At 41.3% G+C, this 23,815-nt stretch overlaps 1 long non-coding RNA gene across 1 annotated transcript in view; it reads left to right on the top strand.

Annotated features, from left to right (window-relative positions):
* The window catches only part of LOC109517420 (uncharacterized), a 91,587-nt gene that overhangs the window by 62,434 nt on the left and 5,338 nt on the right, over nt 1-23,815 (top strand). The window lies entirely within an intron of this gene.

Here is a 23,815-nt window from a genome sequence, read left to right as displayed (position 1 = left end):
GTATTTCGCTTTAAGGACAATTTAAGATGTAGTTCTTTTTTTTAAACATTTATTTGGGTGCAAATTTTTTCATCTATATTTTATATATGACAGTATTAGAGCCCCATGTGTTCATGACACATGGGGCTCTAATACTGTAAAAGTTTGTCATGATGGAGAGCTAAGTATTTTTTTGAGGTAGGGCTTTAAGGTCTAACAATACAGTATACACCTCTGAGTGCTGAATCGTTTGTCGATGCCGTCGCCATATTGGATGTCGCAAGAGGAGCGAAGATGCCTCATTTCATTTGCTGCTTGGAGAAATACCACTGACTTAAAAGTTCAGGACAATTCAAACTGCTTTACAGAAAACATGAAGAGCATTCGGGAAAGAGAAACAAAATGAGTCGAGACTATAGTCCCCCTCTTGGGAGATGATAAAATCATCTAAAATAATTTGAATAAAATGATTGTAACCAAACATCACATTGGATTAGAAAAAGGTGTGCAAATGGGGATTAAAAAAAAAAGAGAATAAAGGATAAGCAGCTCCATCCTCATCATTTTTCTGCCAATATACTCACTGTACATTGTAAGCCGCTGACAGTAAAATGAATGAAAGAGTTTCAAATTAACAAAATAATATATTCCCAAAAAAATGCTTTCCAGGCATTGTAAAAGTGACTTGTTGAGGACAATGTTTGACTCCACTTCCAAACTCTGAAAACGGGCTCATAAATCCCATTCTGTTCACACATTGAAATGATTTTTATTAATTTGCCCTTTAGGAATCACTGCCTCCATCTGTTGGTGGCCAGGATAGGTAGTGAAGCTTGTGTCGATGTGCACTTGCTTCAGTGCCAGCTAGATGTCAGCAGCTGACAAAGATAAGATAATAGAAGGGAGGTGCAAAGAGAAAAAAACCCAGAACCTATACTGTCATGCTGCTGCTTAAAGATTTGTGTCGGGATTCAGTGATCAGTTGTCATATATAGAATATAGAATGTATAGGATCGAATAAATCAGCACCCAAAATACAAATGAATGCATATTTCAATGGTAACGGGATTTGTCCTATCAGTACCTTCCAGCAGAGGGCAGTGTGTGTCTCCTTTCGTCATTCTTTCCTCTCCTAAATCGAAAAGGCTGTCAAAACATCCTGAATCTGCCTCACATACACACACACGCACACACACAACAGCTCGTTGTTCCAGCCAGATGAAGGTGCTGGAGCCTGGTCGAAGCTATAAGCAATAAAGCTGCCAGGCGATTTTGGGGCTTGTTCAAGTGTGACGCCAGCGTTTCTGGTAAAAATCGTGTAATCCCTTTTAACAAGCATAAAAATAAAAAATACACTAAAAATTACATTCTGTGTTGAAGCTCAGAATTTCCCTTTCACCCCTGATTTGCAAGTGCAAAAAAAAAAAAGATCAATTTACCCTCTTACTCAACATTGTTGTGTGTTTTCGTATTTGTTTGTTCAGAGTCGACGCTTTGAAAAGCCTCCGTGGGATCAGCTTGCCAGTGATGTATCTTTTACGAGGGAAGTGTATTAGCGTTGCATAATTGCTATTGGCCACTTGATTGTGATTCATTTATAATCCACCCGTTGTCCATTAATCAACAACAAATAGGGAATGGGGAGCCAACCAGGTATTGATCGGATCATTAAGGAAGCCATCTGTTACTACAGTATGCGAAGCTTTCAACAAGGTTGCCTCATGCACAAGACATTGATAATTTTGACTATGGAAAAAAAATCTTCTGCATCTGTTGTGAAAAATTGCTGATGACAAAGCACTACTTGTGTCTAGATGAATCTCCTCAACTCACTTCCACTTATTTCCTTGGCACCTGGTTGTTTGGGAAGACATGTGGTTATACGTCAACAATTGCAATATTTTTTTTTTCTCCATATTTAGAAGAGGCTTGATTCCGACCTGAGGGTAACTGATTCCCTCAAATTTTTTTTGTCTTTATACTGCCACGATGCGTCACTGAAACCACGATGTGTAACCCAGTAGGCCTGCAATGTAAATGCATCGTAAACCTAGACTTATGGTTGTGTAACGCTATTGAAAAAAAAAATGCGGCATGTTGGTAGCACAGATGATTCAAACAGCAGGAATGTGCGAATGCACATTCAGCTTACATGAACCTCGGCGGCCGAACTGATTCAAGTGCACTGAGGTGTTTCAGCCCTTGAATATGACTTGCTCCTGGTCAGCTGGCTTTTTTTTTTTTTTCCTTTTTCCCCCTCGCCCGAAACCCTTGACTCTACCTCACCTTAATCATCCGGCCAGGGAGCACCCAGCCATCGCTCTCCTCTGGGTACAAATCAAATTGAGAGGAAAAAAAATAAAAGGCAGTGGAAGAGCAAAAACTTTTTTTGCTGAGCTTATCCATGACCCTTCTGGTCATTAGCCTTGCATGGATTTCTCACGTGATCACATCTTTAGCTTGCTTTTCATGCACACTACTACAGTGGTACATTGAAGGTCAAACACAATCCGTTCTGTGATCCTGGTCAAACTTCAATTTAGTCGATTTTCAAAGTAAAATGAACCTTTCTGTTTTTTCCCAGTGTTTGTTTGTATTATTTGGATGTATGTTAGCCATTATTAGCTATGCCAAGTCTCTGTTAACATTGGGTTCGCTTCTGCAGTCACTTTTGTTTTGTGTTAGCCTGTTCGTCTCTAAAAGATTTGCTTATTTCTGCAGCTGGCCTGTGGATGAGTAGCTTGCTAGCTTGGGGCTAGTGTGAAAAGCCAACCGATAGGCCTGCCACGATAACACATTTTTCGATGATATATTTTCCCAGAAACTATTGCGCTAAACGACAGCCTATTTTTTTTAAATGGTGTGTGTGTGTGTGTGTGTGTGTGTGTGTGTGTGTGTGTGTGTGTGTGTGTGTGTGTATATATATATATATATATATATATATATATAGTCCCAGGGAGAATACTCCCAGGGAGAATACTCCACCGATGGTATTAGCATACATTGAACAGAGCTTTATGTATGTAAGCCCCAGCACAGTATAGTAAGCTGAGGCTCAGACAGAAATCTCCCAAAGTAAGACTTTGCAGTCAGCCGGCACAATACTGAGGGCGATCAATTCGGATTAGGAAGAAAAAGTTGACACAAGCTTTTGTGATGCCAGGCTCTCAAATAAATATTAACCTAATTAACTATTCTGATGGTTGAAGAAGCATTGAATCCAACCTCGTCAAGTTTTAAAATTCGACATTTTTTATTTGGACTTGCGCAACATGCTACGTGGCCTTAAGCTAGGCTCTGCTGATATTTCTAAACCGTTAAAACAATTATGTAGCCTGTGGCTAGATAACCCTTCAAAGGTGTTTATTGACTGACGTTAACTGGGGGTTAGCCTGTTTTGCTAGCTTGTGTTAATAGTGTTAGCTTCTTTTCCCGTCTGTGAGTGATTTGTAGTCTTTGCTAAAGGTACTTTTTAAATTTTTTTAAATCTGTGAGTCTTACCTTAGTCTATTTATTCTCTTATGTGCTAAATTGTCATCTCTTAACCTCTTTCAGAGGTTTATCAGTTTTAGCTCGTTTTTCTTTTTTTTTTGTCCTTTTTGTTAAAGGCTTCATTATTTCATTTGGTCATGTTTATGGCTGTGTTAAAAATCTATTAGCCTCTCTTAGTCGTATACTGTCTTAACCTCTGTTTGCAATTAGCATTTTGTAGCGGTATCACCCTCTACTCGTTCTTATCCGCATATTAGCCTCTGTTTTTTTAGCTTCTTTGTGCTTATTTTAGTCATGGGTGAGATCAAATCAATCACACAATCAAAGGGGCTCTTTTAGACCGATTGTAAAATTAAGCCACTTTTGAAGAAGATTGTTGGAGAAATGAGAAACGCGTTGACAGCAAATCACAACGGGCCCAATTCACCTACAAAGGAAATGTGATGATATCAGGCGATATTGTTGAGCTAACAGGATAGCTTGTTGCTCAAGGACATCCATTGTTTAGTTTCATTTCTTTTGTCACGTATCGTCTCTGTTTTCCCAGACAGTTTGTCTCTCGGGAAACCCTCTTGGTGAAAACTAGACCTTATTCTTCCACTCAGTTCCTAAGATTGTGGACGTGACCGTGGCCTCCAATCATTTGCGAAAACAAAGTGCTTATGAATATTCAGAGCGAGGAGTCAAATGTCACCGTAACAATAATAGAGCTTGAAGTTTACCGGTAAGCGTCAGCTAATGAACGCGTGCAGCTCATCTTGATTTGTTTGGATGGATTCCCATTGGCCTCAATCATACAGTTCCATCAGGAACTTTTTCAGAAAGGATAGAAAAGGTTAATGATTGTGTTCAAAATTAAAGTTGAATGGATGGTGTGGTTTTCAATACGTCCGATCGGTTTGAATGTTGTCATTGAAAATGATTCATTTTTATCCGCTTACTTCATAACATTTAAGGTATATAATCTCGGCAAAAATACAAATAAAAAGCGCCCGTAGAGTCTATCCCGCACTTGCTCCTGGTCAGCTGGCTGGGCCAGATGTGGCCCACCACATCATTTTATGTGGCCGGCAAAATAAATCTACTTCCATGATGCTTGCTAAAATCTCTACCAAAATTCTCATCTGTAATAAATAAGAGACATCAACCAACACCTTCATTACAGTTACTTAACAGTTGAATAAACTGTTATTATTGACTTTTTGTATTTGGTTTCAGTCATAACGGTCCTCTAAGGGAAAGGGTAACGAAAATGTAGCCCACGACAAAAATGAGTTTGACACCCCTGGTCTATCCTTTGATTCTCACTGAACAGACGTTTGAAGGCATGACACTGTAACACACCATTTTGTGAGAGTGACAATTACTCTTGGGTTATGGCTCTTTGTCCCTCCCGATCCGCTACAGATAGCATTTGTTGACTGGCTTACACTGTCGTTTATTTTCCTGTGATCCAGGCGTGTAATTACTTTGAGTGAAGCATTTATTTGAGTATTTGTGTCAGTATTTTAAAACATTTCGAACCACATCCATAGCTAGCTCCCACAACTACTTTAGTGTGCTAAATCAGTCTCACAAAGCATGCATTTTACATTATTTTATGGAAATGGGGGGCATAAGGAACATTCTCCACAGGTTTATTTTCTCATATTATTTGACACCTACCTCTATTTGACACACTCCACCCAAAAAAAGGAAAAAAAAGTCAGCCGGAGCCCAATTACCGCCTGTCTGGAGTTTTAGAGCATGTCAACATTAGCGCAAAAAGGGATGTTGAAAGTTATTTAATGGCATTCCCAGGCCTGCTGAGGGACTGAAATGACGGGGGCAAATGATGTGCATGCGACACAATGCTGACAATAAATCACCTCTATTGTATACAGCAAGACTTAGATGCTAATTCCCGCTCACGATACAAATTTGCATCGTGCGGCGGGGGGATCATGCGAAGTTCAAGTTCTGTATTTATCAAAATTCATTATCGCGACACGTCACCGAATAAAGAACAGAATGTGTGCAATTTGCGGAGTATTAGCGGGAACATTTGTAGCGCTCCTGATTTTGGAGCGTGACTATGTATGGAAGTAATGAGACGATTTGGCACGTTGCGCTCAAGTCACATCCAGCTGAGGTCTTTCATGTGTCCACAGATGAGATCTGTCGCGATGGGTCCCCTTAAACGGCCTTACGTTGAAAACATTCATAAGATGTGAGCAACGTCTTAATATAGACTCCACGGGTTGAGGTTTAAGATGCATTCGTGGGTTTGAATTATTCAAAGAAACACACAGTCATGCGGTTGTAATAACCAAAATTCCCCATCTGCCTTAATTGTCTTTTTATGATTATTTGTGCTTAGAAAAAGTGTCACACTCTAATTGAAAAGTTCATTTACTTTAAATGAATTCTCTTAAGACTGATGGCTTACTGAGTATCCATATGCACTTCATTATTTTTTCTCTCTCCGCTGTGTGAAAATTATTCAAACGAACTGAATGAAGGATTTTATTGTGGATGATGATTTTTTTTTTTAAATGATGGAACAACACAATATGGTTAAGGTTAATTAGGTTTACCCGCAGCCGCACAAGATGCGTTGTTGCTGCATGTGTGAAAATGGCGACAATATAGCGCCGTGATTTATTGGCCAGTCCGCATGCATGAGTGTCGATTGCATTTGTTTTCCTTAAGCACTCGGGAGGAGGTCACGAAAAAAAAAAAAAACCCCCCCCCCCCCCCCCCCCGCCATATCAAATGATTCATTTATTTTTTAATCAAGATACTGACACGGATATGTCCATCTATCAAACCATCCATTCATTCACATGGTAGTGGAGGGCGGGGGGGGGGGGGTGTACCTGCTCCCCAATGATGGCAAAAGTACTCACATTCTGTAGTTAAATAGCAGCGCAGATACTTGTTTTCTAAAAAAACTCGACCAGTAAGCATGGTCCAGTGTGAATGCAATACCAACGCTCTGAAATGTTTTATGAATGGAACACTTGCAGTTTTTCCAAAGCGGTCGGTGGACACATGATGTGGAAACTCTCAAAGACTGAAAATGAGAGTGACTTTTAACCACGTCTAATATGGTGTTAGTGGAAACTTTCAAATGTATGCACTTAACCAAGTGTGAACAGATGAAATTCTTACTCGCACAAGCTGGGGGGAAAACAAGTCGCATATGCGACCAATTCGGTCACACTCTCACAATATGCATCTTGCCAATGTAACTTTAAGCTCCATTTAAAGAGACTTCCTTCCAGGTTATTTAGATCGAGTCAAAGTACCAAGAAAGGCCATCAGTGTTTTTTTTGGGGGGGGGGGGGTTGTACTGTACTTGTCTGCATCCTTCTGTTTCTTAAAATTGGAGGACAAACTATTCGTTGCAAACTGGGGGGGGTTGTACTTGTCTGCATCCTTCTGTTTCTTAAAATTGGAGGACAAACTATTCGTTGCAAACTTTTTATGTTAAAAAAGGAAAATATTTTTACATCATTTCACATTTATTTTATGGTATGCATTATTTTGTTTGTGAGGAGGCATTTAATTTATCGGAGTATTTTCTATAGCAGCTTTTTTTTTCACCTCATTTTCCTGTATAAGTTAATGTTCCCGTTTTCACAAAAGATACAAAGGGTTATGTTTTGCATGTTAAAAAAAGAATGATCAACATAGAATTACTGAGTATTAAAAAAAAAAAAAGATTTCCACAGGCAGAAAAGGCACTTTCCTTATTTCTAGTCTACCGTTAATTACACTTGGTGATGAATGAGTCCACTGTATAAAATATTTGCTTGTTGGCCTTTCCTCATAATATTGACCAAGGGATGGAAAAAAAAAAGATTAGCTTGCAATCATAATTTTTCATTTCCCACTTGGCCACTGGGATATTTTTGCTGCACCTTACCATTAGTAGTCTTTTTGTGTCTCATAGTTGTCTTTGTTACGCCTGACTGCTATTGGTGTGAGAGTGGCATGTTGTTTCGAATACCGCCTGTAACTCTTCAAAATGTCGTATTATTTTCTTGCGTAGGTGTCACATACAAGGATAATTAGTATTATTATTATTTTTGCATGTGCAGATTCATTATAAGTACTCTGCACACGGTGAAGTCATTATGTTCCATGGCTCAAATGGTTTTCACAGCAGTTGGGAAGTCTCTTTCCTTGCTTCTCGGTTGGTTTTGTGGCACTTGTCTCAGGGGGGAAAATTACATTTTATGATATTTGGTGGAATGATATGTTTGGTTTATTGGTCTCCTAATGTACACGATAGCATTTTAATATGATGTAGTTCTGCATACTATGATCAAAATTATTGGTATACTGTATTGTCGATGCAAACATTCAATGCTTACGTTTGAATCTTGTTTGGACAGACTATTATCATTGGTGGTCATTTTATAGATGCACAATCATCTGACTTTTAAATCTATAACCAGTGCATGCAAACACCACCGGGCTACCAGCAATTGCAATACTCTGCCTCGAGCTCTCGACAAGAAGAGAAGTAGTCGGACAAAGTTCCCTGCTCCTCGCTGACAGACATCTTATATTTTTGGATCAGCAATCCTTTTCCTTGCTAAAAAGTGCAGTCGGAGACCCTCTGCAAAGATTAATGACCAGTGATCCCCAAGTAAGCTCGAGCCACTGGGGCAGCGAACCCTCTTTTGCTTCCCTGCAGCCCCAATCAGCAGCTAAATCCTTATTGTGCTGCTTCTTTACATTTCACGTGTGCGTGTGTGTGCGTGTGTGTGTCCCGAGCCGAGTGTGAACCGCAAGGAAGGTCAGCCGGCTTTGCTTTGTTCAGCCAAGTGTGCGGCTGATGTTTGCATATTTCCAACAAGCATGCTTTGGTGTGAATTATTATGCATCAAAAGTGGCAATACAGTCAACCGCCGTTGATCAGCGGGGATTGCATTTCACAACCACCAAACAGGTAAAAATCCGTGATATCGAGACCAACTTAAAAAAATGCCGATAGTTTTCATTTAAAACACACACTAATGGGACGTGCCGAAAGCCACAACTTCAAACGATATAAAAACGCTTTCTAAAGTACTGAATTCCTAGCTACCTGTTCTCACTCATCATTCGCACAGCTCTAGATATACGAGGCAAAGTGTGCTAGCTTCAAGCTGTTCATTAATCACTCCCACTTGAAGCACTGTATACTATAAAAATTACAGGTTTAGGGTATTTAAACACCAAAATGTTCAACCAAACCAATCAGCATTCTCGAACTGAACTCCGCTAGCTTAATGCTATATCATATGATGCCAACCGCAAATGATAATTAGTGTTCATGTTACAGTTATTATAAACCTTGAAATAAGTGCTACTTTAACACACAAGGAGCGGCAACCCGTATAAACAGAGCATTCAACAAGGCCAAATGTTTACTCTATGCTTTTTGGGTACGACGACTATTAACGGAGGCTAGTTGTGGACCTTTGAGTGGTACCACACTCAAACGGTACATTAGCATGATGTCAGGTAAAAATTCCCGCCATATGTTAGCTCAGGGCTGACAAACTCCGTGCACTCTGTGTGCGTTCACAAAAGGAACGTTTGTTTTGGGTGAAATTGTCAAAATAATGAATGTTGCTATTCTCTCATCTAGACCAAAAACAATTCACGAAGCATTATAGCGGAGTGTGCAAATGCTAGGCTATATAGCTGCTATGCTAATTGATCAAGAGCAGACTTGATCAAGACAAACAATGATATTTATTTCTTTTCCTAATGATATACAGTACAGGTCGTTTTGGTTTTCGTTACACATTCCATTATGGCTGAAAATATTGACATAGTTCCTTCAAAAGGGAAACTATCAGTCATAAGTTTTAACATGCACCTTCTGTACTGTATGTATATTTTGGAAGCCAGGAAGATCGTCAGCCACAAAAAGGTGAATTAATTCAACACGCAATAAGGAAACGCTCTGATTGCCGCTCATCTTTTAATAGTGGGAACGCTGCCATTAGCCAATAACATCTGCTCACACAGCCAACGTGGTTAGTCATATGTCACATGATAAGAGATAAATCTGGGTTGATTTGCGGCCAACGTGTTGCACAATCAGCTGCTAATGAGCCAAACATGGCACAAGGAAAACCTTTAAAAGTCACTTTGAGGGCTCCCAAACTGGCATCTGTGATATCAGAGAGAGCCAGAGAGAGAGAGAGAGAGATTACAATAGTGGCCAGTTAGCCTATTTGTTTTGTGCAAAATGTTCAATTTTAATACTTGGAAGCAGTTGAGATATCCACCCTCCCCCCCCAAAAAATTATGGAAATAAAATTATATATTTTGATTAACAAGTTAATAAAAATTTAATAGTATGCCATTCAGATTTAAAACTTGTACTGTATTTGAATACAAGAATTAGATTCATGAGTTTAAGTACAATGAAAGTGAATCAAAAATATATATTATACTTAGTGTACCTTTTAAAATACTTCGGTTAAGCCGAAAAACAGTGGAAATTTTTTTAAAAAGTGCTTTTAGACAAAATCAATTTTAAAATGTAACAAAATATCTTATATTTTGTTCCATTTTTGTTTTAAAAATATTCAAACACATTCAAAATCGGATTGTCTGCAGTTTAAATGACCATATTTTGGTGGGCTCTTTCTTCTTGTTGATCTGGCCAACTCGGTTTTATACGCTGAGATGTGTTAAAATATCCCCAAACAACACACATGCCACGTACGTCCAAAAAGAGAAATCATATTTGTTCATTTGAAAAATTGCATTTGTTCCTGTCTTTGTCCCAAGCTAATTAGAGAAAGAATCCAGAAAGAAAACATCACTTAGTCTAATAAAATCAGGATGAGGCGGCTGTCAGCACATCGTTGCACGTCTTACGATTAATACAAATAAGCCGCAGCTCCATCCTTAGCTTAACTATTTTCTGTCCCACTGGGCATCCTTTGCCTCAATTCCATTTATTTCACTAAATGGAGCGATTTATCAGGGGAATTTGGTTTGTCATTTGTGTTTTTCATCAAGTCATACCTCTCTTTTCCTGGTCTTCTATGATTGCAAATGGATGCTGCGGAAGTCTTTGCGCTTGCAGTGTTAATGAGGCTGTGTGATAATTGACAGTTGTTTACTTCTCACTCGTTGCAAGTTCATATCGATTGTTGAGTTAGCTGGAATATATATATATATATATATTTTTTTTTCCTGGTACTGACTGACCAATATTACTAAGCCACACCCCAAAAAGTCTTACTGGCCATTGAACTCCAAGGCATATTTTCGGATTGCTGTTTTTTGGTTATTTCTGCATAGCCCCTAATCATGGGCTAATAAAACAAATAAAACAAATCGCTTTTCGAACAGCCTCCTGGAACGGAGTATGGTCGAAAACCGAGGTATGACTGTACCTGGTAATGTCCGTACACTAATGCTGTTGTAACCTCATCAACCAAAACGCTAACTTTATTCGACTATAATAATGCCGTAGTCGCTATCTGTGGCACGAGCAAGCTAAGCTAAACAGGTTAGCTCCTCGTAGCGACATGCAGAATCATGTTGGCAAAGCACATTGGCTACATAAAAAGGCAGCGAGCAGCTGGTGCTTGGTACCCGGCGTGCGTCTCGACGTGATGTGGGCCCCCCGTGACATTTTCACCGCCTTCGCATCTCATCAGCGCAGTAATTAATCACTGACCAAACAAGGTGGCGCCTGGAACATCGGCACTTGCCGCATGCCACGGGGTGATGGGTAAACTGTTGCCATGGTGAGGCAACGACTCCGATATTGGCATTTAAACTGCAATGTACATTGTTCCGCCGTTCTGTGGCGGTTCAACGTTCACGTCACAGCGATCTCTATCTTACATTCCTACCTTACAAAGTGAGCACAGCCTTCTCATTTTTGTAAATATTTGATGATATCTGACTTCAAATGTCATCAAAGGGGACTTGCCCCCGGAAGACTACGTAGGGGACTACAGTGCACAGTTTTAACCAATAACAAGCTAACAGCAAAGTATAATTAGCCTGTGTTTGGAAAAGTCACCTCACATGTCTTGTTTTTTTTTTTCTTTTCCTCATCTTGTAATAAACGTCACACAAGTCACACACTAACCTTGTATAAGAGTCTACCTTTTGAATGCCAATGCTAGCATTATTTTATAGCGAATGCAAGTACTTCGCTTCCTTTCGAGTACGTAAAGATGTCCGTTGATGTTTGGACCATTCCAAACACCGCTTTATTCATGAGCAAGCAAACAGCTGCGTAACAAAATAAATAAATAAAATGTGTGCTTTGGGATTTTTACCGTGCAGATGAGCGCGTAGCCTGGAAGCATAAAGCTTACTCCCTACTCTGGCAACATCAACAATCTCAGGATCAATATTGCAAGACAAATGAATATCAGGTAAAGAGGATGGTATATTTGTTTGCATAAGACGAATCCATTTTGTGTGTGATCGTGTGTTTGTGTTCATGTTTGCAGCTTTTCACCTTGTCAAAGTGACCTTTTAACACGGTGCTCTTTATCAGCGGATGATGATGAGAGCAGAGGTGGCATCTGGAGCCAGCTTTTAATGTGAACTGAGGGGATTTGTGGAGGGCGGCGGAACACAAAAACATGGCGGCACTCCAGGATGAAGCTGTCAAAGATAACATCAGAGGAGGTTTGTTGTTTCCAAATAACCTTTGCGAGAATATATATATTTTTTTAAAAAGGCAAGAGGTGAGTGGGGAGGGGGTCACAGGCTTTGGGATGCCGCGCCGAAACTTCCCCAAGACTGACGCACAAGCGAGGTCAGATTATTCTCAAAGCTGCTGAAGCAGAAAGTTGAAGCGGTGCACTAACTGCGTGCGCTCGCTGGGGAAGACGGTGTCAGTTCAAGGCCTTTGAGTCTGCAAGACTGGAGAAATGTATCTGCAAGCGCTGGAATTATTCATATTTAGACGTGCTTACCAGTCACTATTAAATCAAAGTAAGCAAAAAACAGAAGAGGCGGGGGAGAAAAATGGGAGCTTTTCAGCAGCGTTGCGTAGATGGACGCTCACGTCCACACTTTTTTTTTTTTTTTTAATCCGCTCATTTACAATTCATGTCAAGTCACAACCACCACTCCCCCCCCCTACTCTGCCTTTTGCAAAAGGAGGGAGAGAAAGATTGTGAGAAGAAGAAAAACGGCACCAATGGGCCAATGCCTTTCCCCTGTTTGACCTTCACACGGTGCAGATCGTTGATAGGAGCCTCTTTGATTTCGATGGACACGTTTGAGCCGTTGCGCTACAAAGAAAGTCTGGGAAACAGACCTCCCCCAAGGCTTGAACAATCCTAATTTGGACCAGCGCTACTTCAAAGCTCTCCACCTTTTCTGTATGCCTCAATTGTGTCGATTGTTAATGTTTGAATTGTTTTGAGCTATTTTCAAAAATATTTTTGGTCGCAAATCGTAAACCAATCAGTCGAGGCTCTGCGGTCACTTTAGATTGGGAAAAATAATACTGGAAGTAAAAACAGATTTCAAACATCAGCAGGGTGGTAAGGTAAATTAAAAATGGGTTGGGCTTACGGTTAGTGTTTCGGTTAAGGTTTGCGTGTTAGGAGCTAAAGGGTCCATTTTTGATCGGAAAGCAAAGACACTGAAGCTGGATTCAGTACCTGGTTTAGGGTTTGATGAGAGGGTCACTTTTTAATGGAAAACAACGCCTTTGAAATTGACGTCAGATCTCAAAGTTGTGATTTTTTATTTTTTTTATTTTGGATGTATTGAATTTAGGGTGAGGATAATTTATTCATTTAGTTTTTGTTGGCCGGAAAATAATGACATTGGAAGTAAAACCAGATCAAATTAATGCTGGATTAGTGAAATGAGATGTGCCTGCCCGCCTGCCTGCCGAATTCGAACACTAGCAGCCAAATCATCATCATGCAGGTTCGTGCTTACAATTTATAATCCTCATGCAAATGAAGTCTACTTCTCTCCCACTCTATAAAACAGAGAGCGGAACCGCCCACCAGTTTCTATTGAAAGGCCTCTTGCCGGAGTGCGACTACTCAGACATCAACGCATCCCGGGGAGCCTTCGAAGCAGTCGACTAGTGTAGCAAATGAGGAGTGAAAGGCAGATCGATAGAGATCAGGATTTAAATGAAGACTGATTTTAATTGGCCGACTCTTATTGACGTGCGTTTCCCTCGGCTGCTTGGATCTGCTCCAGGGTTGGCGTGACCGTGCCTGCGCCAGATGAACATTTGCTGATCCTCAGCTGTTCATGTAACCAAGGGTGTCAATATCAATCCGAAGAGGCGTTGATGAGGGCCATCCCCCCCATAACCGCGTTTACTGTCGCTAGTGGCTGACAGATTCTCCTCAGGCTGCAATTTTAATAGAAATATAAAACTCATCGTGAGGGAAACATCCCAGACCCATCTGCATTGGGTGAAAATCAGCACCAATCCACCCTCCGCTGAATACTATTTTCCTCTTTTCCCCCTACTTATATCAGTGCTCGCCACAAAAATGGCGGACGTCGTTACAAATAAAGCTGACACAGCGATAGGTTGTCGCCAAGGCAGTTTTCTGAAAACGAGGATAAGTCGCTTCATGTGCGGACAGTGTCAAAATGTGCTGATGTGATCAAGGAGCTGAAAGAGGCGAGCGTCCGAGAAGATGTATCATCAAAAAAAAAAAAAAAAAAACATGTAAGCTCTGCGAAAGATAGCTGCTCACTTTTGATGACTCCGAAAATCAGCAGATCAACATGGAGTCTGACTGATTTGTACTTTGATTGACATGTGATCGCGATAAGGGGCTGCTGCCCGATAATTGTCAGGGCATCCCTTGCATTCATATTCCTCAATGCTAAAAAATGAGGAGGAGAAAAAAAAAACACATTTCTAATGAGCCGATAAGAAGCCAACAAATGACAAGCATGTATTTTCGCCCCGTGCGAGAACACCGAAAGCTTCTCAGCAGTCAAGGGACTGAACCATTTCCTTGTGGGCACCGTCTTCAGAGACACGAATTTTAATTGGAGGCTGGCTAAAAGTAGACTTATTAAAATGACAACATTGCTTCTCTTGGTGTACCTTGACTCACCCAATTAGGACTCTTTTTTTTTTTTTCCAGGAGAGCCCGTAAATGTAAGCGAAAAACAGTTTCAGAGGGGTTGGCTGGAATCCAGTGGAATTGCTTTGATGCATTAATTGGCTGCTGTGGTCATATTATTTGGAGGGCAGATGAAGCTCTCAGTGCTTCTGGTCAAAGGATGCCAACGCGGCTTCTGCTTTGATCTTGTCTTCCCCCCCCTCCCCCCCCATTCAAAGAACACCCCAAGTGGTTTTGTCGGAGTTTGATAAATCTATTATCCAAGTTGAACAAGAGCCGCCGAGTGCACCCTCCAACTCACAAGAGAGGAAGTTTAAAAGAATGCTCGAGCAAGAAATCCCAAACTGGGGTCGGGGTGCGTGATATACCAAGTGCAAGGGCAGTGTGTGGTATTACGTTTCTCTATTCTCTCTCAGGGATCTATTTTTGTAGACAGCGTACCTGCGCCGTGGCGCAGATGCTGGTGGATCCTGATTTCATATCAGCGCAAGGCATTTTACGTGGGTTTGATGATTTGGCAGACAGGTAACTGCCGTGCTGGAGCGTTTCCTCGTAAGAAGAGTGTGTGCGGGTGATCATTTGGTGGCAGGAAGTTGTCTCAAACCACTTCGAACTACTGGCGCAGTTGGTCAAAAGCGATTTTAGTGAGTTTGATCGGGGGATAGGCAGACAGATTCCGAGACATTTGATGGGCATCAGATTTGTGAACATCAGGCATTAAACCCTCGGGGCTTGTTTTGTGGGGGTGGTTCCCAAGTGTCCACTTCATGGCAGCCATATTGACACTAGTGCGCCACTAGCGCATCACATTTAAAGGGCGCCACTTTGATTAACCGTGACCGAAGGTAACATTGACCACACCCACAACGGCACAGCTCCCCCTCACGTAATGAATAACCATTAATACGGACAACCGACTGTGATTTAATCTCTGAGGTAGGCCTCTCTTTACAAAAGAAAAGGAGTCATTAATATATGGAATGACTCGAAATACTTCAAGTCCAACGCGTCCACACTGACGCTATAAAAATAAACACAGAGCGATGAGCTTGAAAGCAGAATTAATAGTGAGAGTGAGTGGAACACCAATGAAATGTACTGAACATATTTCGGGGATGGAAGACAGGTGGCATATTTGCCCCAAGTTGTGGAGGCTTACGTGTGTCAGAATCATTTGTGGTGTTCTTGCATTGAGATAAAGATCAATTTCTCGCTCGCACCGCATCCTACTTATCTTGCTTTCACGGAGTTGTGTTGGGAGGGTGTGATCATCATTTGATGGAGAAGGACTAATGCTGTTGTCCATTTTCCATTTTCTAATCCGCTTTTCCTCACAAGGGTCGCGGGCGTTTTGGAGCCTATCCCGGTACACCTTGAACCGTTTGCCAGCCAATCGCAGGGCACACATAGACGAACAACCATTTGCGCTCACATTCGCACCGAGGGACAGTTTGGAGTGTTACGTTAACCTGCTGTGCATGTTTTTGGAATGCGGGAGGAAACCGGAGTACCCGGAGAAAACCCACGCAGGCCCGGGGAGAACATGCAAACTCCACACAGGGAGGCCGGAATCAAACCCTGCACCTCTGTACTGTGAGGCGGACGTGCTAACCAGTCGCCCACTGTGCCGCCCCTAATTGTGAGGCGGACGTGCTAACCAGTCGCCCACCGTGCGTGCCGCCCCTAAAGCTGTTGTGTCCTTCATTATTAGACGTCTTATTTATTAGCGAGACGTCGGTTTGGAGAGGAAGGAGACTTTTTATTGCGTCAGGATGAAAAAAAGAAAGTCTTTGTAGACGATGTGTACGGAAGGAAGGTGAGCAAAACAAGAAGTCAGCTCGATTAAGGGAATCGATAATTTTTGAAAGATTTTAAAAGGGGCAGCACGCGGCGTTCCCGACGTCTCCATTTTGAGTAGCCCTGAGCTGTGAGGCTTTTATGTTTTTGTATGACACACGTGATTTATTGCTCGCACTTTCTGTTCCATCGAAACCATCGAGAGAGAGAGAGAGAGAGAGAGAGAGAGAGAGAGAGAGAGAGAGAGAGAGAAAGAGAGAGAGAGAGAGAGACAGAAGAATGCTGTCGGGAGGAAAAAAAGAAGGAGGACGGCTCGTTTCTATTAATCAACGGTGATTCATTGGTAAGGGCAATTTGCAACACATATCATCGGTTTCCATCAACTGTGCTCAAGAACACATGATTGTACACATTTTGTTCATCATGTGGCCATTTTGCAAAAAAAAAAAATGTTCTTAACAAATTTACGAGACCAATCTGGAGAAACTATTCGGCATGTTGCAGGGCTTTGAAGCATTATTATTCTTTAGATTTAAATGATTTCCCTTTCAAAAACAAAACAATTTTTTTTTAGACTTGACAAATGTTTGACCTCGAATCAATACGACACACCGATGACATGACACATCGTAATAAAGAAAAAAAAGTCCAACTGAAAATTCATGGATAATTAAAAATAAAGCTGCCAGAAGGGATGAATAAGCCTTTATTCATGATTTATACAAACACAAAATTAATAAATGCTTCACGCACCTAAATTATAGAGATGAAGGTATTTTCCTGAACAATACGTGACTTTGGAGCCTCGGGTCTGCGGACCAGACATTATTAGAGGTACCAAGATCTAAACGGAGGCTCAGAGGGGACCGAGCCTTTTCCGTCGCCGGTCCCTCTTTTTGGAATGACCTCCCACGGAACATTCGGCAAGCCCCCTCGATGCCCGTCTTCAAAACTCATCACACAACTCATTTCTATTCTTTGGCTTCTGACTCAGCGTAACTCGGACTTGATTTTTAGTTGTACTGTTTTTACGCTTTCTACTGTCTTCGTGATTAATTGATTGTTTTCTTATTTCTTGTTGTCTATATATATATATCTGCTCCATGTACAGCACTTTGTACACAGCGGTGGTTGTTTTCAAGTGCTCTATAAATACGCTTGAGTTGAGTTGATTGTTTTTATATTGACGGAGTTCTTTTCGTACTTGAACCCTTTCATGCACCGTGTCACCTGATAACAGGGCAAGCTGTCCACTGGAGTGCCCGCTGTCCCCGGGAGGGTTAATTCTAAGTTGACCACTGCATTCGTGTAGTTTAGCGATCGCTTACACAACCTACACACAAATTCAGGTTATGTCGCCGCGATAGGAACGGAAGTCCGCCGGCAACGGAGGACATCGTGCATAGAATATACATAGCATTGATTACGGAGAAACAGCAAACATTGGAGGTGTTGTTTACCGAAGCTACCGAGGGTGCTTTGAGTTGCCGCATCCTCCCGGGGAACAAAAGACGATCCCCAAGAACCTTCTTCTGAATCGCGAACAAGGCCGAGAATCCCAACTTTTTCGCCTTGTCTTTGCTTTCCGCTAAATAGAATACATTTGAATGCATTAGAGTCGGAGGCGTCGTTTTCTCTTCTGATCTCGACGTGTAGCTTAACTCCAAAGCCGTACAAGCGATTCGGATCGTCGCCGCGCACTTTCATATTAAACGCCTTCAAAGCTCTCATTAGTTTCCACCGCCGCCGCCGCCGGGGTCTCTTTCCAGCCCCGGCGTTTGCCGCTACACACAATGCATCCCTCGAGACGCGGAGAACGTGCGAGCGTTTCACGGAGCCTCATTATCAGGGATTGCGTCGTGCCTCGCGTTCTCGCCGCGCTGGCGCAAATGGACGGCGGCCGTTGAGGAGGGTTAATTTCCCGGGTCGGAGAGGGGCGGGGGATATTTTTTCTGTCATTTTGACAGACAGGCGTCACACTGGTTTTCAGTGCGGCTATAACCTCCTGCTGAGAATTTTCCAAAGACTGTGAGGGTCATCGGTGTATAAAATGTAACGGTAAAAAAACCCATTTTCGTCATGCACTTTTGGCAAATATAGCGAACTGCTACAATCCTGAACTGAAGTCAAATCCGACTTCCAGTACACATGCGGTGTCTTATTTGATTACCAAGCTGCGCATTTAATAATTGTAATTGAATAAAATGAAATGCCTGGTCCAGGGTCGCCCGCTGCAGGCATTAGCCAATTGCGACTAAAAGCATTACTTCAAGTCGTTCTGAGTGATTTTGCCTTTTCAGTCTTTCCAGCAGTTGCATTTTTTTTTTCTTCATTCGATCAAATTTTGAGGAGACCTCAATCAAATGTCAATCTTTAATGGCTTTCCTTGGATTCCCGTCTTTCCTCAGCATCGCATTCCAAGCGACGCATCCTCGGGAATGCTTTGACACCGCGCCGACTGCGAAAGAAGCTCATCCGTCTCTCTCGGCAGCACTGAAAAAAAAAAAAATCTTTCATTTTGTTTGACTTTAAATTTCCCTCATGTCCATCTTCTCTGTTCTGCCATCATGTCGTTGGCTGATTAGGATTAGTGATGTCATGCCACTGGACCATGTCGGCCCCACTTTATCTCCGATTTCATCTTTAATTGAGCTGTGAATCTTTAAAAAATAATAATAATAATAAAATCGCACTATTTTTGCAGATTTGGGGGGTGGTCTGCAATGTATCCCCACGAAGAATGAAGTAAATTTTTTTATTGCAACCGCTCAGAAATAAAGTCAGTCAGGAATCGTGACTCGGGACTGCTCGTTCTTTCCTCCATGAATACAAATGTAAGAAGGTTCACTGTGCTAAACTTTACAAGCTTGGAGTTGATCTTTTTTTTTTTAAAAAGGGGGGAAGCTTTCTGAAGGACAAATGAGAAAGGACGGTCGGTCTTTGAGACAAATTGAAGAAGAGCAAATGTGTGTTTCTTGCTGATTACATGGCCATTAATTTGGATCGCTGAGACAATCCCTGTTCGAGTTTGTGCAAGAGATGTTTACCAATTCCATTTACTCCCCAAAAAGTCTATTAAGGAAGTTTATCTTTTGCAATGAATCAAACTTAAAAGTGTTTTGCGAAGCACTTTTGGCAGTTTGACCTCCAGTGTTTTTTTTTTTTTGTCTCTGTGACAGCAAAATTTTGTCATATATTAAATTTTTGTAGTCATGCAGTTTCTTTCAAAGCAATGCAACTCAACCCGTCACCACGAGAATTTTAGCAGGAAACCATGTGAAAAATTACGCTCCCCCCAAAAAAAATGCAGCAGTCAAGTTAGCTTGGTTCACCCTTTCGGGGACAGCGGTTACTACAGTGGACAGCTTATCGAGTTCATCAGTTTACAGGGTGCATGAAAGGGTTAAGAAAGCCGTTTTTCGTCAGCGTCTTACAGCAAAACTCACGACGTCCTCAAACTTTTAGAAAAAGATCGACACGCGACCGTGGAGCCTTTTCTGCCAGATGTGGACGGAGTTGCAACGGCTCCAAAATGTGAACTTGTTCTAATACGATCTTAGCTTGCCTAGCATATGTAACAACGTGTGACTCCACCTTCTTCAATCGGTTCAACTCGTACGTGTGCCAAGGGTGCTGTAGATAAGGAAGGCCAGAGCGAGAAAAAAAGCCAAAGAGGCCTCATCCAACAGTCTGTACAAAAATCATGAAAATATGTCAGCGGAACGAACTGAAGGGGTTCAAGGATTACTTATAGGGAGGACATTTTTCGAAAGAGCCACTTATTATCCTACCAACAATTATTCATAACTATTATCTGCATACCTTGAATGGAATGGGACATTTTTTTTGAGTGTTTCAACATTCACGCCCTGTTCATATGAAAGGAACTAAAACCTGATTCAATTGGCGCTGCTTCCTTGCTTCAGTAAACATGAGCTCATTTCGTGTTGCCAACTGAAGCGATTTTGGTTGCTATATTTAGCGATTTTATTATTATTTATTTTCCTGAATGCTCTTTTGTCAGAAGAGTGATTACACATCTTTATTCCCGCTAAGACGCGGACAAAAAAAAAAAATGAGCGGAATTATTTCCACAATTTGTGTATGCCATGAAAGGAGCCCGGCGGAAGACGATCACGTTGCGCTGAACATTGCCAAAAACAGATTTAAAAGAAATGATTTCGCCGCATTTTGGAAACTTTTGACCTGAGGTATGTGCTACCAAGCAGTAAACATTTTGCTGAGGTCGCCTTGTCTCATGGCTGGGATGTCAGATTTGTAATACATGACACTCATATGAGAGATTTAAATGATTGCAGACTTCAAGTCGGTCGTAAGTGTGTTTTGATGGCAAGTATACACTTATCAAAAAATACAAAAGTACACGTGGTAATTGTTTTGCGGACTCCATTGTTAAAACTCAGGGACTCCGAGAGGTCCAGGGACCAGCACGAAACTCCAGCCAATTTTTATGAGTGTTAAAGGTACTTGAACTTGTGACAATTTTTTTTTTTTCGGTCCACTGCGTGTTTATACAACAACTAATTTTCCTCGCCACTTTCCTCTGTGGTTGCTTCAACAAACTGTCATCTAGCATAAATTTTGAGCTTTTGTTTTTACCACCCCGAAGTAGATCTCCACTGATGCTTGAAGGAAGCACATTATCTTGTCTTTTTACGCATCTTCCTCAAAGCTGGGTAGTAGAATTTTTACACCGTGTAATGGCAGGACTTGCATCGCATTTGTCAGCTATGAATTGATCACAACAATAGACTGGAGATGCTCTTTATGCCCAACTTAGCGTGTAGAGTTTGCTACAATCTTGCAGTAGCACACAAATAACCAGAGGTGGGAGGAAGTCTTAAGTTTCAAGCAAGTGCCCAGTCGCTTGATGCGCCTTTTACTCTGAGGCGCCTTATAGTGCGGAAAATACGTGACTTTCTTTCCAAAAACAAAACAAATGGCTCGTTTTCTTGAAAATGTCGATGATCTATTTTCAACAGGCAAGACTTGGTAAGTCTTCCAAGTTTCTACTTCCAAGTTTCAGTCAAATTGAGTCTCTTAAATACCAACTCAATGTCAACAGTTTTTTGTAAGCATTAGCCAAGCGAATCCGAAGCCCCAAAATTGGCGTCCCACACCTCTACTAAAAATCATGAGCTGGAACGAGTGAAAACGCTTGATTGAGTAAAAAAAAAAAAACAATGTTGACAAGTGGCAGTGCCTGTTTCTACACTGATATTCTGACATCGGCTTGTTAGAACAACCGCCGACGTGACACGATGGATTATCTGCATGTATTCAGAGCACTCTGCAGATTCGCTCCCAAAAATATGATGGAAACCCAGATTAATTGCTATCAATGTCCTTGCAGGACGTGACACCGTGAGACATCACATTATGCACGCCGGCGGCGTCACTTCAGAGAGGGAATCGTCCTTTTTACATTTCCATTTTTTTAATCGTTGGACATTGCAGGTCATTTGACGTACAAAGCGGCATCTGGCGTTGTTTGTGGTGGGCGGTTTCACGTTTTAAACATATCCGCTGGCAACAAAGCCCTTGCATAGAATGGGAAGATTGGTCAAAGGAAAGGTTTTATGTTTAGATACTGGTCGGAACTTAAGTGTATTGGTGTGTGTGTGTGTGTGTGTGTGTGTGTGTGTGTGTGTGTGTGTGTGTGTGTGTGTGTGTGTGTGTGTGTGTGTGTGTGTGTGTGTGTGTGTGTGTGTGTGTTTCCAAAGTGCATATGCGATGAAGACTTCCCACAATCTCCATGAACAATGCAAGTTAAACTTAACTCCTCCATGACAAACAAAACTTGTTTCTCAGTCACGTCATATGACTTCAACATACGCCCTCGGACCAATTACTGTACTACTTTCCTATTTGGACAGGGCTTTGTTGCCATCTTGTGGCATCTCAGGTGATTTCAAGAAGAGCGCCAAAAAAAATAGCATTAAAAAAAATGCAACGAGTGAGTTTTTCAGCGATGAGCCATTGTTTACAAGTCCACGAGCAACTGAGGTTCAATACAAAAGCTGCAACAAAACATGTCTTTTCAAATACCACAAAAAAAATAATAATAATAAAAAAGCTCTGTAAAGGCAGAATATGTTACAACTCTTGTGTTGGATTGTATTCGATTCTCCAGGAACAAAATGGCCTGTAAGTGTCTCGCCCTCACCAAGAAGCGACTATTACGTTTTTGTGTGAGCTGATGAAGAACAATAAATATTCAAAGCGCGAAAGTGTCTTCAAATGAGAAATGCTCAGTCTGGCCTCCGTGTGAGTCATTTCTTCTCCTCCTTCTTCTTGGGAGACAAACACTGAAAGCCGGCGTCCTTTTGTCTGGCAGAGGTGAAGTGAGGCAAAGGATGAAAAGGACGGACGATTCGTCCGAGTGCTTCATTGCCTTGTAAAATATCGCCGGCGTTGGATGGCGCTATGGTGGGGATGGCGAGGTAAAGGGTGGGAATCGCAAGTATTGGAATTGACGTGCGGAAAGGCTTCACAAAGTTAGCATTTTGGAGCTGATCACCAATCAATAAAAAAAAAAAAAAAAACTGATCAGAAGATGGACTCATCTATCCAATCGATTGAAACAACTTGTTTATTTTCTGCCCAATCGACCAGGCACACAAAGAGCCCAAAATTGAGGCCCATTGAAATTTTTTCCTCAAAAAAAAAAAAAAAAAAGAAAAAAGTAAACACATTTTGTCAAAAATGTGGTTAGGAACACAGAAAGCCATCTCCGATTAAAATTTGCTGTTGACCAGTGTTAGATAACGTTGACATAAATTCAGTGCTTAAGAGGTGCAGTCCACATGTCTCGATTTTATTGTTTCATGAAACATGAAAAGTTGACATGCTCAAGCTGAAGATGTCTTTGCATTATCGTTGCTTTGTGATTTACCGACTGACGTTAGCGTTGTGCCACTAAACGCTTCAAAGACTGCAAGCCAAAGTCTCGTGAGTCGACACCTCTGATTGAAATCGATAAACTGCCTTTCATTTGAATATATGGTTTATTTGCCCTTTTTTTTTTAAACATAAACTGAATATATAACACCCAAAATGGATGTATAATAAATCCGATGTTGTTCATTGTAATACGGATTCATGTATTGCCTGTGTTTGTTTGAAAAAAAAAATACATGGAAAAAGGACTTTGATATAAAAAAATAATAATATAATAATTGCATATTAAATCGCAATTGCAAAAAAAAAATAAAATAAAATAAAAAATCACAATTAGATAAATTTTCAAACTTGTTCAGCCCTAATTAGTGCTGTGCACATCACATCACACACTAGTCCTCCAAACATACCAGAGGAGACCGGCGCCCCTCATCCTGGCCTCTGTCACAATCACTTCTTGTCGCCAGGCTATGTGTGTGTGTGTGTGTGTGTGTGTGTGTGTGTGTGTGTGTGTATGTGTGTGTGAGACTCCCTCG

Source organism: Hippocampus comes, unplaced genomic scaffold (genome assembly GCF_001891065.2).
Source record: "Hippocampus comes isolate QL1 unplaced genomic scaffold, H_comes_QL1_v1.1 scaffold92, whole genome shotgun sequence".
NCBI lineage: Eukaryota > Metazoa > Chordata > Actinopteri > Syngnathiformes > Syngnathidae > Hippocampus > Hippocampus comes.
Note: the sequence above shows the minus strand (reverse complement) of the source record. Positions and strands in the feature narration are given on the sequence as shown.